This window comes from Nipponia nippon, unplaced genomic scaffold (assembly GCF_047370975.1).
Source record: "Nipponia nippon isolate SJK-2023a ecotype South Korea unplaced genomic scaffold, ASM4737097v1 scaffold_9, whole genome shotgun sequence".
NCBI lineage: Eukaryota > Metazoa > Chordata > Aves > Pelecaniformes > Threskiornithidae > Nipponia > Nipponia nippon.
The window spans coordinates 2,544,707-2,553,885 of record NW_028262413.1 but is presented as its reverse complement, the minus strand read 5'-3'; positions in this window follow the sequence as shown (position 1 = coordinate 2,553,885).

Genomic DNA, 9,179 nt, shown 5'->3' with positions numbered 1-9,179 from the left:
GCTGATGATCCCTAAATTAAGAAATGCAAATCTATTCAGGGCAGATTCCTTTTCCAAAGGCAACTTGCCTCAGTTGCTAATTCCCTGCGTGGCTTCTATACAGATCCCTCGCAAACACCTGCAGCTTTTTTTTTTTTTCTCTCCCCCTTTTTCAGGGAGGGGGTGGCGACGGGGAGTTTATTGAAAATCTTTGTTTTCTCTGGTGCGATGAAACTTGCTTTGCTCTTTTGCCTCCTTTTCTTTCCCCTTTTCACAGAATAAATACAGCTGATCCATCTCCAGCCCCTCTGCACGTGCCAGAAGAATAAATTGTCCGCCTCGCCGCCAGCCCCCTCCTTTAATTCTTTCCCCTGCTGCTGTGTTTGCTTATTCTCCCTGCAGCTGTAGCGCTGGTCGCAAGCGTGAGTTGACCTATTGCTGGTTTGTTTGGCACTGCCTCTGCAGAGCCCCCCCCCAAAAGAAGACTTTGAAATCAACTGTTAGAGCCCTCGCTAGGCTTTTTTTTTTTTTTTTTTTTTTTTTTTTGCTTCCCCCCCCCCTACTTCTTATTATCATAGCACTTGCCTTTTGTTGCCAGTGCAAATACAAACACACACACACGCGTGCGAGCGCAGAGCGGAGGGGAGCGCAGCCCCTGAAATATTGCACTGTCCAAAGTCCACGGGTTAAAACAAACATCAACACTGCGTCAAATAGTTTGCCCGTAAGAGTCTTTTGTTATGAAGATAAGCTTGTTATCTCTTTCATTCAGATTTTAATCTGACAGGTCATTTGCATACTGCCAGCCGACTTCAGGGTGTGCATTAGATCCACTTTGCATTTAAATCCTCTGTCACTCAGGCAAATAAAAAAGGGAGGGGAGGTGGGGAGGCAGCAAAGAACCTCTTTCAGATCCTCCCAGTTATTGCTGTTACTTTTTGTGTTGATTGTTGGTGCAATTGATGGCAGAAAAGTTGTCCTGGCCCTTGGGGCTCTGCTTGTCTTCGGGGCAGCCGGGATGCTCCCAGGCTATGAGCTGCATGGCCAGGGTCTTCCCAAAGAGCCCGCTGTGACCCCTGGGCCCCTGCCCTACCCAAATCCCTTTTCAAACCCTGCTTGTGCAGACTCTTTCCCCAAACTGACCTCTGTTGCTAGCTAAAACCCAGGCCTGCTCAGTGCTCGGACCTGCCCTCAGTCAAGTTAAGCCTGCCCTGCCCTTGCACGAGAAGGGATCAGGCCCTTGGCAATAACGGAACAATGAATGTCCTGGCCACAACGCAGCTAACAAGGCACCTATTTAGCAACTTCCATGTAAACGTGGAATGTTGTCTCTTCCTGTAGTTATTCCGCTTGCCTTACATGTCTCTGTTATCTCTTCTTCTCCACCCGAAGGCCTGATCCTGCACGGTTACTCCTTGAGCTTCATGACACGTGCTGGGGGATCCCAGGGGCAAGGCTGCTGGTACAGGTAATGGAGCTATGTGTGTGACTGCGAAGGACAGGAGCTGTGGGACACCAGTTGCCTGTGGTGCAAAGGTGGGTTGATGGGGTTGTGTTGCACTGCGGGCACAGAGCGGTACACCAGTTTCTAGCGTCTGTAAGGTGCTGTACACACAAAAACCAACCAACCAAACAATAAAACCCCTGCTTGGTGAAGATGTCAAAACGCATGGCTACCGTGGATCTGTGGTTCTTGTTACCACCCTGCAGCCTTGTACCTGCCCTTTGCCACCCCGTTACAGGACAGGAGAAGGAGGGGGCTTGGCTAGCGATGGTCCAAGACCACCGATGGCATGCTCTGGGGTCCTGGCTCCCTGCAGGGATGTTGTGTTTGTCTGTGAGGGCACAAAATTGGGAATTTCAACTTCTAGATCTGATTCCTCCCACATCTTCTATGTTTGGACATATTGCCCATGCTCACTTTCCTCTTCCTGAGACTAGCAAGAATAGCATCGAGACTCCTGTGTTTCTTGGAGTGCCGAGCTCAGGCTCCAGCCCGCCCTGGTTTTGGGAGAGCTGCTACCCGGCCGTCCCCGCTGGCCGGCCGCGGAGCACCGGGTCCTGCCTGCTCCTGCCAGCACCTCCCTCCGCTCGCGGTGTTTCCTGCACCTCCTCGGAGATGCTGAAACAATGAACCGGGGACAAGATTAAACCTGGTGCAATTCTTCTCCTGTGCACAGAGGTGTAACCGCGGCTCCGCTGAAGACCACAGGAATTACCCCGGGGTAAGTGAAAGGTGAAACTGCGAGTCTCCTTCCTGCAATACAATGGAGAGCCCATGAGATAAGGCCAGAGTCCCCCTACAGAGAGAGGGATGGCGTCCCTGGGGATTGTGTCCCAAGCCACAGCAAGCGGAGCCACCGGAGAACGTTTCCTTCAGCCCCAGTGGGGTTAAAGATTGGATCTGGTTCCATTAGTGTATCCAAAAGCAGGGCAGTGAATAGTTGCAGGGCGTTTATTCAGCTCTAATGTGACAAGCTCAATTCTTCTGTTCAGAGCCAGTAATTTTCTTACATATATTAATTATTTGAAATAATTCTCTGAATAACATCTAGAAATAATTCAGGCAATATATCTTGATAATGAGCCCGTTGCTACTGAATGCTTGAAATCTCAGCTGTGCTGGTGACTTTGGCTTGGGTGAACGTTCACACGGCATTGTTTCTTCTCTTAAATACTAGTACGTGACTTTCAGAACCAGATTCTGGTCTGAATTGCCATGTTTATGAGGTCTCTATTATTTGCCATTTCTGTAAATGTTCCTGACAGTAAATGCCTTTGTTAGAATATTATTGGTAAAGCAAACATAAAAAGCGTGTGAATGAAGGCAGACCACATTTGAGCCACTTATTTGAATGGATAGTTGGTGGGGGGGAAGTTTCTGAGATACCTAGCCACCTCCAAGCCTTAAATGAAGCTGCTGGGAGAAAGGTTTCTCTTCCCAGCTGACATCAGCTTCAATTTCTTTTCCAGTTCCTTGTCAAGATTTCTCAGGGCATTAAGGAAAGAAAAAAAGGTTGGTTTTTTTTCTTGCAACCCACAGTAGCAAACCTTAATAAGCAAAATCCCACATAATGCCACAGTATTGTCAAAGCAGCAGCATTCCCAGTCCTCTTGCGCTCTGTGACAGACCACTTTTGCTCCGCGGTGTGTGCAGCGGGGCAGTAGTGTCCCCGAGCACAGCGTGTGGTACGGGCAGGAGCAGAGGCTGTGCTCCTCGCGCTGGAGCGGTCACCTTTGGAGATGACTGGGACGAGGCGACTGAGATGTCCGATACGTGCTGGGGCTCTCACGCGAGTGTGTGCTTTCAGTTATCTATCGTCCAGGGGCGCTGCCAGTATTACCGAGACTAAGGCAGCACAGAGCAGCACCCAGTGCCGGCTGGCTGAGCGGAGAGCGTGCCTTGCCGGTGCTCTCCTGCAACAAGGAGCTGCAGCGGAGCCGCCGCCAGCCAGCAACGGTGAGAGCTGGCCGGGTGCCGTGGGTACGACTGCGCTGCCGGAGCAGGGCCAGCCGCCGCTCCGCTCCCCGCCCCAGCCAGCCAGCCCCATAGGCTCCCAAGCATGGGAGTTTTGGAGGGATTTTCTGTCCAAAATCCAGGCCGGTTGGCCAAGGATGGAGCAGAAGGGAAATGCAGAGAGGCCCATGTGGAAATAGGGAAGAGCTCTTTTCGCAATCCAGTTTCTCACTCATGCCCTAAAACTGACAACACTTAAGACCCCTTGACTAAGGGCAATGAATGCAAAATGAGAGCTCTGCAAAATCCCTTGGTTCCAGGCCAGCTCTCTTGCTTTGCTTTGCTGCTCCTTGGCATCAGTCTTTCAGCCAAGCGAGCAAGTCAATGGCTAGCGTCATTGCCAAAAAATCTTCCTAGCTGTTTTCCCTGTAGCTAATGAGAATGCAAATGTGCTGGGTCTCCAGGCTTGCTTACAATCTCCGCTGCTTCCTTTCTATGCATGGTACCTAAGCGCCCTCCCTCTTGCCATGGGATCTCAATACATCGCGCTGGCCAGTGGGGTTGTCCTCACATTGCCAATGAGAAATGGAGTGGGTTGGGTGGAACACCAAAGGAGGAACCAGAGTCTCTCAAGCACCTGCTCTGCACTATCCTTCTACGTGCCGTCCCTGGAGGGTTAAAGAAAGACTAGTTTAGAATTAGAAAAGCAGGCAAGAAGGAGGTCTTTCTTTATAAGTTAGATACCGGAGCCGAAGTCACGCATCATCCCTGCTGTGTACCGCAACCAGCCTGTGGTTGGGCAGAGTAGGGCTTCTTTGCTGGGCTCTCCTTGGGAGTTTTCAGTCTTCTTAACGGCACTCCTGGCTCTTCTCTTCCATACTTGCCACAGTAGTTTGCTTTCCTAACCCCCCATAAAAAGGTTTCTTCTCAGGCTTGCAATGCGTTATTGCTTACAGCTTTGATTCCTGCAGAAACGGAGCAGTAACTCTGTTTGCACCTTTCCTGTGCTTCTCTATGGAAGAGCAGAGCCTCTCTTGACCGAAACCTCCTGTCACAGCTCTGCCTGTGTTCCTCCTCGGGCATGGTGTCACACGCCGTTATAAAACCAGCCCTGGGTGCTTTCCAGCTAGCCGAGCCTGGACAGAGTCCAGGCAGTGTCCCCAGCCCTGGCTCGCAGGGACATGTTCCTTGCCTGGCTCCCTTTCTGGGGGTGTTGGATCAGAGATGAGAGCTCAGTAGCTTATGGGCATTGTCGCATCCTCTGTCCTGATGGGCACTCTGGACACTTTGGGGACCATTGGGACAATTCAATAAAGGGACACAGTGCCTGCATAGGAATTTTTTCCACACAGACACATGCGCTTCATCCCTAGACAATGCATGAGCGTCGCAGAGTGAGGCGAAGCCGCTGCCTCCCGAGCATTGCCCTTTTCTCCGCTCTCCCGTCTGGCGTATGTCTCCAGCTTTGCCTCCAGTCTTTAAGGCAGCCCAGGTTCCTCTGGCTGACCCTTCCCACCCTGGCCACCAAAGGGCTTCCTCTGCCCCGAGAACACGTCCCTTTTAAAAGCAGCCTGACATCTTTCCTTTGTTCCTGGCTTTCCACTAGGATTTTCCATGATGCAATCCCGTATGGGGTTACTGGCAAAGAGCTGTTAAAAGTCAGTAGCTGTGCCTGGAGCAAACCCATTGTTCTGCCAGCGCAGAGCCCTTCAATGCCGCTGACTCCTGCGTGGCCTCGCTCCTGCTCCCCCGGCACCGCAGCGAGAGGGACGTCCTAATCCACACGGAGGGATACGGCCATAAACGCAAGGCACGGCAGAAAGAGCGATGTGTGATTAGATGCGGACACGGCCCCCCCCCCCGGACCGTCACACCGACCAGTAGCACCAGGCTCGGCCACAGTCGTGGACTGGGCTGTGACTCACCAGATGCATCTCACTTTTCCTGGGGAAGTTCGCAGGCTGCTGCTCCAGCTGAGAAGGGTTATTTTGGAGTGGAAAGTGAGAAGCTGTAGCTTTTATCCTTTTGGAGGAGCAATTTGCAAGGAAAACAATGCAGGATTCTCTGGAATAAGGAGTATTAGCTGCATCATCTTTTAAAAATAATTTAGTCAAGTGAATGTTGGCCGGGGATTAGCACCCTTGCAGGCACTTGGACTGCAGCGAGGGGATGTTTGCTGAGATTTATTGATGTTGGGGGTTGTTACAAATGCATAGGTGACATCTAATGCCAAGGCAGCTCTCTGGCTCGCTAATGAGATAAGTCAAAGGCTCTGCGAAGTTTTCAGCAGCATAGCCATTAACCCCGAGATTACAATATCCTTTGTGTTTTTCCAGCATGTTCTGCCAAGATTTAGCCTTAAGCAGAGGAAAGATGAAAAATGCAGGGCCAGAGTCTCTTACAGCTGAAAACCGCTGTCTGCTCTGCTGTTCCCTGGGACAGAAAAGAGCCTGTGTATAATCAGCACTGAGCAGGGAAACATCTCTACTGTCCAGCACATCATTTCCTTCAGTGTTGGACAAGTGGAAAAAGGAAAAAAAAAAAAAAAATATCACAGAGAATGGTCCTGTCTGGGGAGATGCAGCCTTGGGTCCTCCGCCCTCCTCTGCTTCTGATGCTTGGATGTATGGGACTGCGAAACTCTAACTTCAGGAGGGCTTTCTAGGTAGTTGCATTGGGTACTTCTGTTCCCTCCAAGCAGGTCTTTTTACAGGAATTATTTTTTGTGGTAGCGATGAGGTTTTCAGCTCTACTCTTAACTGAAGGTTGCACACCTGAACTGAGACAGGCTGCAGGTGAATTCCAGTAGTAACTGTCCAGGACTGGAGGTTGCAAAAATCCCTCAGCTAAAACATTTGTAGGAAATAAACAAATGCAGTTTTAGTGATGCTGAAATGTTTAGCGACTTCATCTTGATGTGTCTGAGCCATTGTGTCGGAAGGACCTCAGCTTATATTTTCTGTCCTTCTCTCACAAAACATGAAACACTTTTTCCTAGAAATTTCCTTCAGGTGTATTTTAAATCATTAAAAGAAAAAAAAAATAGTACCTCCCTCAAAAAAATAGCCTTGAGTTAAACAAAACCTTTTGTTCTGCTCCAAAGTTTTGAAAAATGCCAACTACATCAAAATGAAAACCAGCATGTTTTGGGTGTTTGAAGCAAAATTGTTGTTTCCTTTTATTCTCTGTATTTCCTTGCTGAAGAGTTACTTCCACTTAGGACACTTAGACAATGATTTGCAGATTAAAAAAAAAGAAAAAAAGGAAGAGCCCAGGGTTATAGAAGTTTTGGTATCGGGGGTAGGTGCTGTGGGGCTGCTCTTTAAACTTGACTTGGAGAGTTGAAAGAACCAAGGCATCGACTCGGACATGAGCTAATGGATTGCTTCCAACCTTCGAGGAACAAAACCAAATAGCTGTGATAGCAAGATAATATCCGCTGTGTTGTTGCTAGAAGCGTACTTCAGTCTCATCTATATGCTGAATAAACAGCTTTGGCCTCTCTGCAATGGTACAGACGTTTTGTATCACCCATTCTCCCATGAAAAAGACTCTCCTGACCACATCTAAGTTTTTACTTGAGGAGGTGATTTCAGTGTGGATCTCAGCGCTGCCTCGAAGACTGCTGATGGCTAATTCCCCTGTCTGCCAGAGCCGTTCTTCACATCCTTTCTTTAGTGCCTGTGGCAGGAGCAGCTCACCTGCCCTTCCAGCTCTCTGGAAGAGGCAAAGCCCTCAGCAAGACCGTGATTGCTTCTGTGGTCCCCGTACTGCGCCGCTTCGGACGGCGGCCAGCTTTGCTTGTGCCCGGCTCCAGCTTTGGGTTTTACAGGATCGCTGTTCTCAAAATACACGTGCGCTGTGGCCAAGGATGAGTCAGAGGGATGCTGTTAGTTGGTGTGCTGGGTGGTACAAGTTTGTCCTTGTTCGTGGGAGTCCATGAGCAATTAAAGGAGGAAAATTGTAATTAATGCCAATCAGCATGAGTTCATGGAAAATAGAATGTGATGTCTCTCTTTGGTTTAGCTGATAAAAGTGATAGTAGTGTACAAGACTTCTGTGAGACATTTGACTGGGTACCGCATGACATTTTGATTAAGGATCTAGAGCAGTATAAAACCAAGAGTGTGTGCATTAAATGGATTAAAACCTGGCTCCCTGACAGGTCTCCAAATGTAACTGTAAATCATCCGCTAGCTGTGTTTGTAGCAAAGTCCCTCCAGTATTCTTGCGTTTAATATCTTTATCAATGACATGGCAGAAAATGTAAAATCACCACTGATGATGGTGTAACAAGCCAGGAAGCAGTAAATAATAAAGAGGAGAGGTCACTGACAGGGAGGAATGGAGAGTGCTTGGGGAGCCAGGCTCAAGCGAACAACGAATATGGTGAGGCAGGTGAATGCAAGAGCAAAGAATAAAAGCCGCATTTATAGGACAGCGGACTCCAGGAGGCAGGACAGGCAACAGCCAGCTGAATGGATGGTCCCGGAGCTGGGCTGTAACTGAGCGGGAGGACACCTGGAGGCAGAAAGAGCAGAAGAGGGTCTCTAATACAATTGCTCCCGATGGCAGTGCTGCTGCGGTGAGTAAAAATATTAGTATGTTGGAAAGAGGATTCAGGGAAGAGCCAGGAAAGTTTTGGAAGGGTGGCAAAGCCCTGAGTGACCCCGTGTGTTGAGCCACCAGAGCAAAGCTGAGGATAGAGTTGATCCCAGTTTGCAGGTGTGGGGAGTGAAGTAGATGCCAGGATTTTTTTTGTCTAGCAGACCACTGTGCAGCAACTGGAAGCTGAGTGTAGAGGCATTCAGATGGAGAGAAAGGCTTCAACTGTAAGGCTTCAAGGAGTCTGCTTCATCAGGAATTAACTTGTGTCGTCTGGGAGCTTTGGCCAGGCTCAGTAACTCATGGCATACCTGCTTACAGAGTATCAGTATCTCGGCAGGATTAAACCAGCATTGCTACAGCAGCATAGCCAGATTGGTGACCGACATCTGCACGTAAGTAGAAGCTGAAGTCCTGCTCATGTTGAAGTCTGTATCAAAAGTGCCAATGGTTTGGGGGAGGTAGAACTACACCTAGAATTCTCAGATGCTTTTTATTCTGGTTTATACACAAAGGTGAAAAAAACCAAAAGTGATTTTTAAACCAATGTAGTACAACTTCCTGGATGAACATCTCAAAATTAATGTGAAACTGCTGTAGGTGGTGTTGGTTGCAACTCCAAGGCTTTAGATAGATGTTCATTATGCAAGCAGCTGTGCTAGCTGAAATGTTACCTTACCTTCCCAGCCAAGTGGTCCTTGTCCATCTCAGCTTGAACAGATTGTATCCGTCAGTGGGGTGGCAGCCTCTCCAGGGAGGTGGCAATGAGCATCTTGTGGTCATACCATCAGCTAGCACAGCAAGACCTGGAGGACATGGATGTCCACTGCAACCTGTATTCACAGTGTGACTCAACATTTAGGACTGATTTAAGCATGGTTGCACCGGTGTTCCTAAGTTGTTTGTTAAACAAGAGCTAAAGCAGTTCAAGTTTTCTTGAGAAGAACAGGCTAACGCCAGGGATGGCTTTACTGCAGCCTGAAGGTAGGTTAGGCTAACGCATTTTATTTTGCAGGATCAGGCTAGGAGAATGCATTGACAAGTGGCAGATCAGTCACTGCCAGCTGTTTATATCTTGTGAGTAGAGGAATGCCTTAGGCAGACTCATTTGGATGTTTTTATGCCAATACAACGAGGT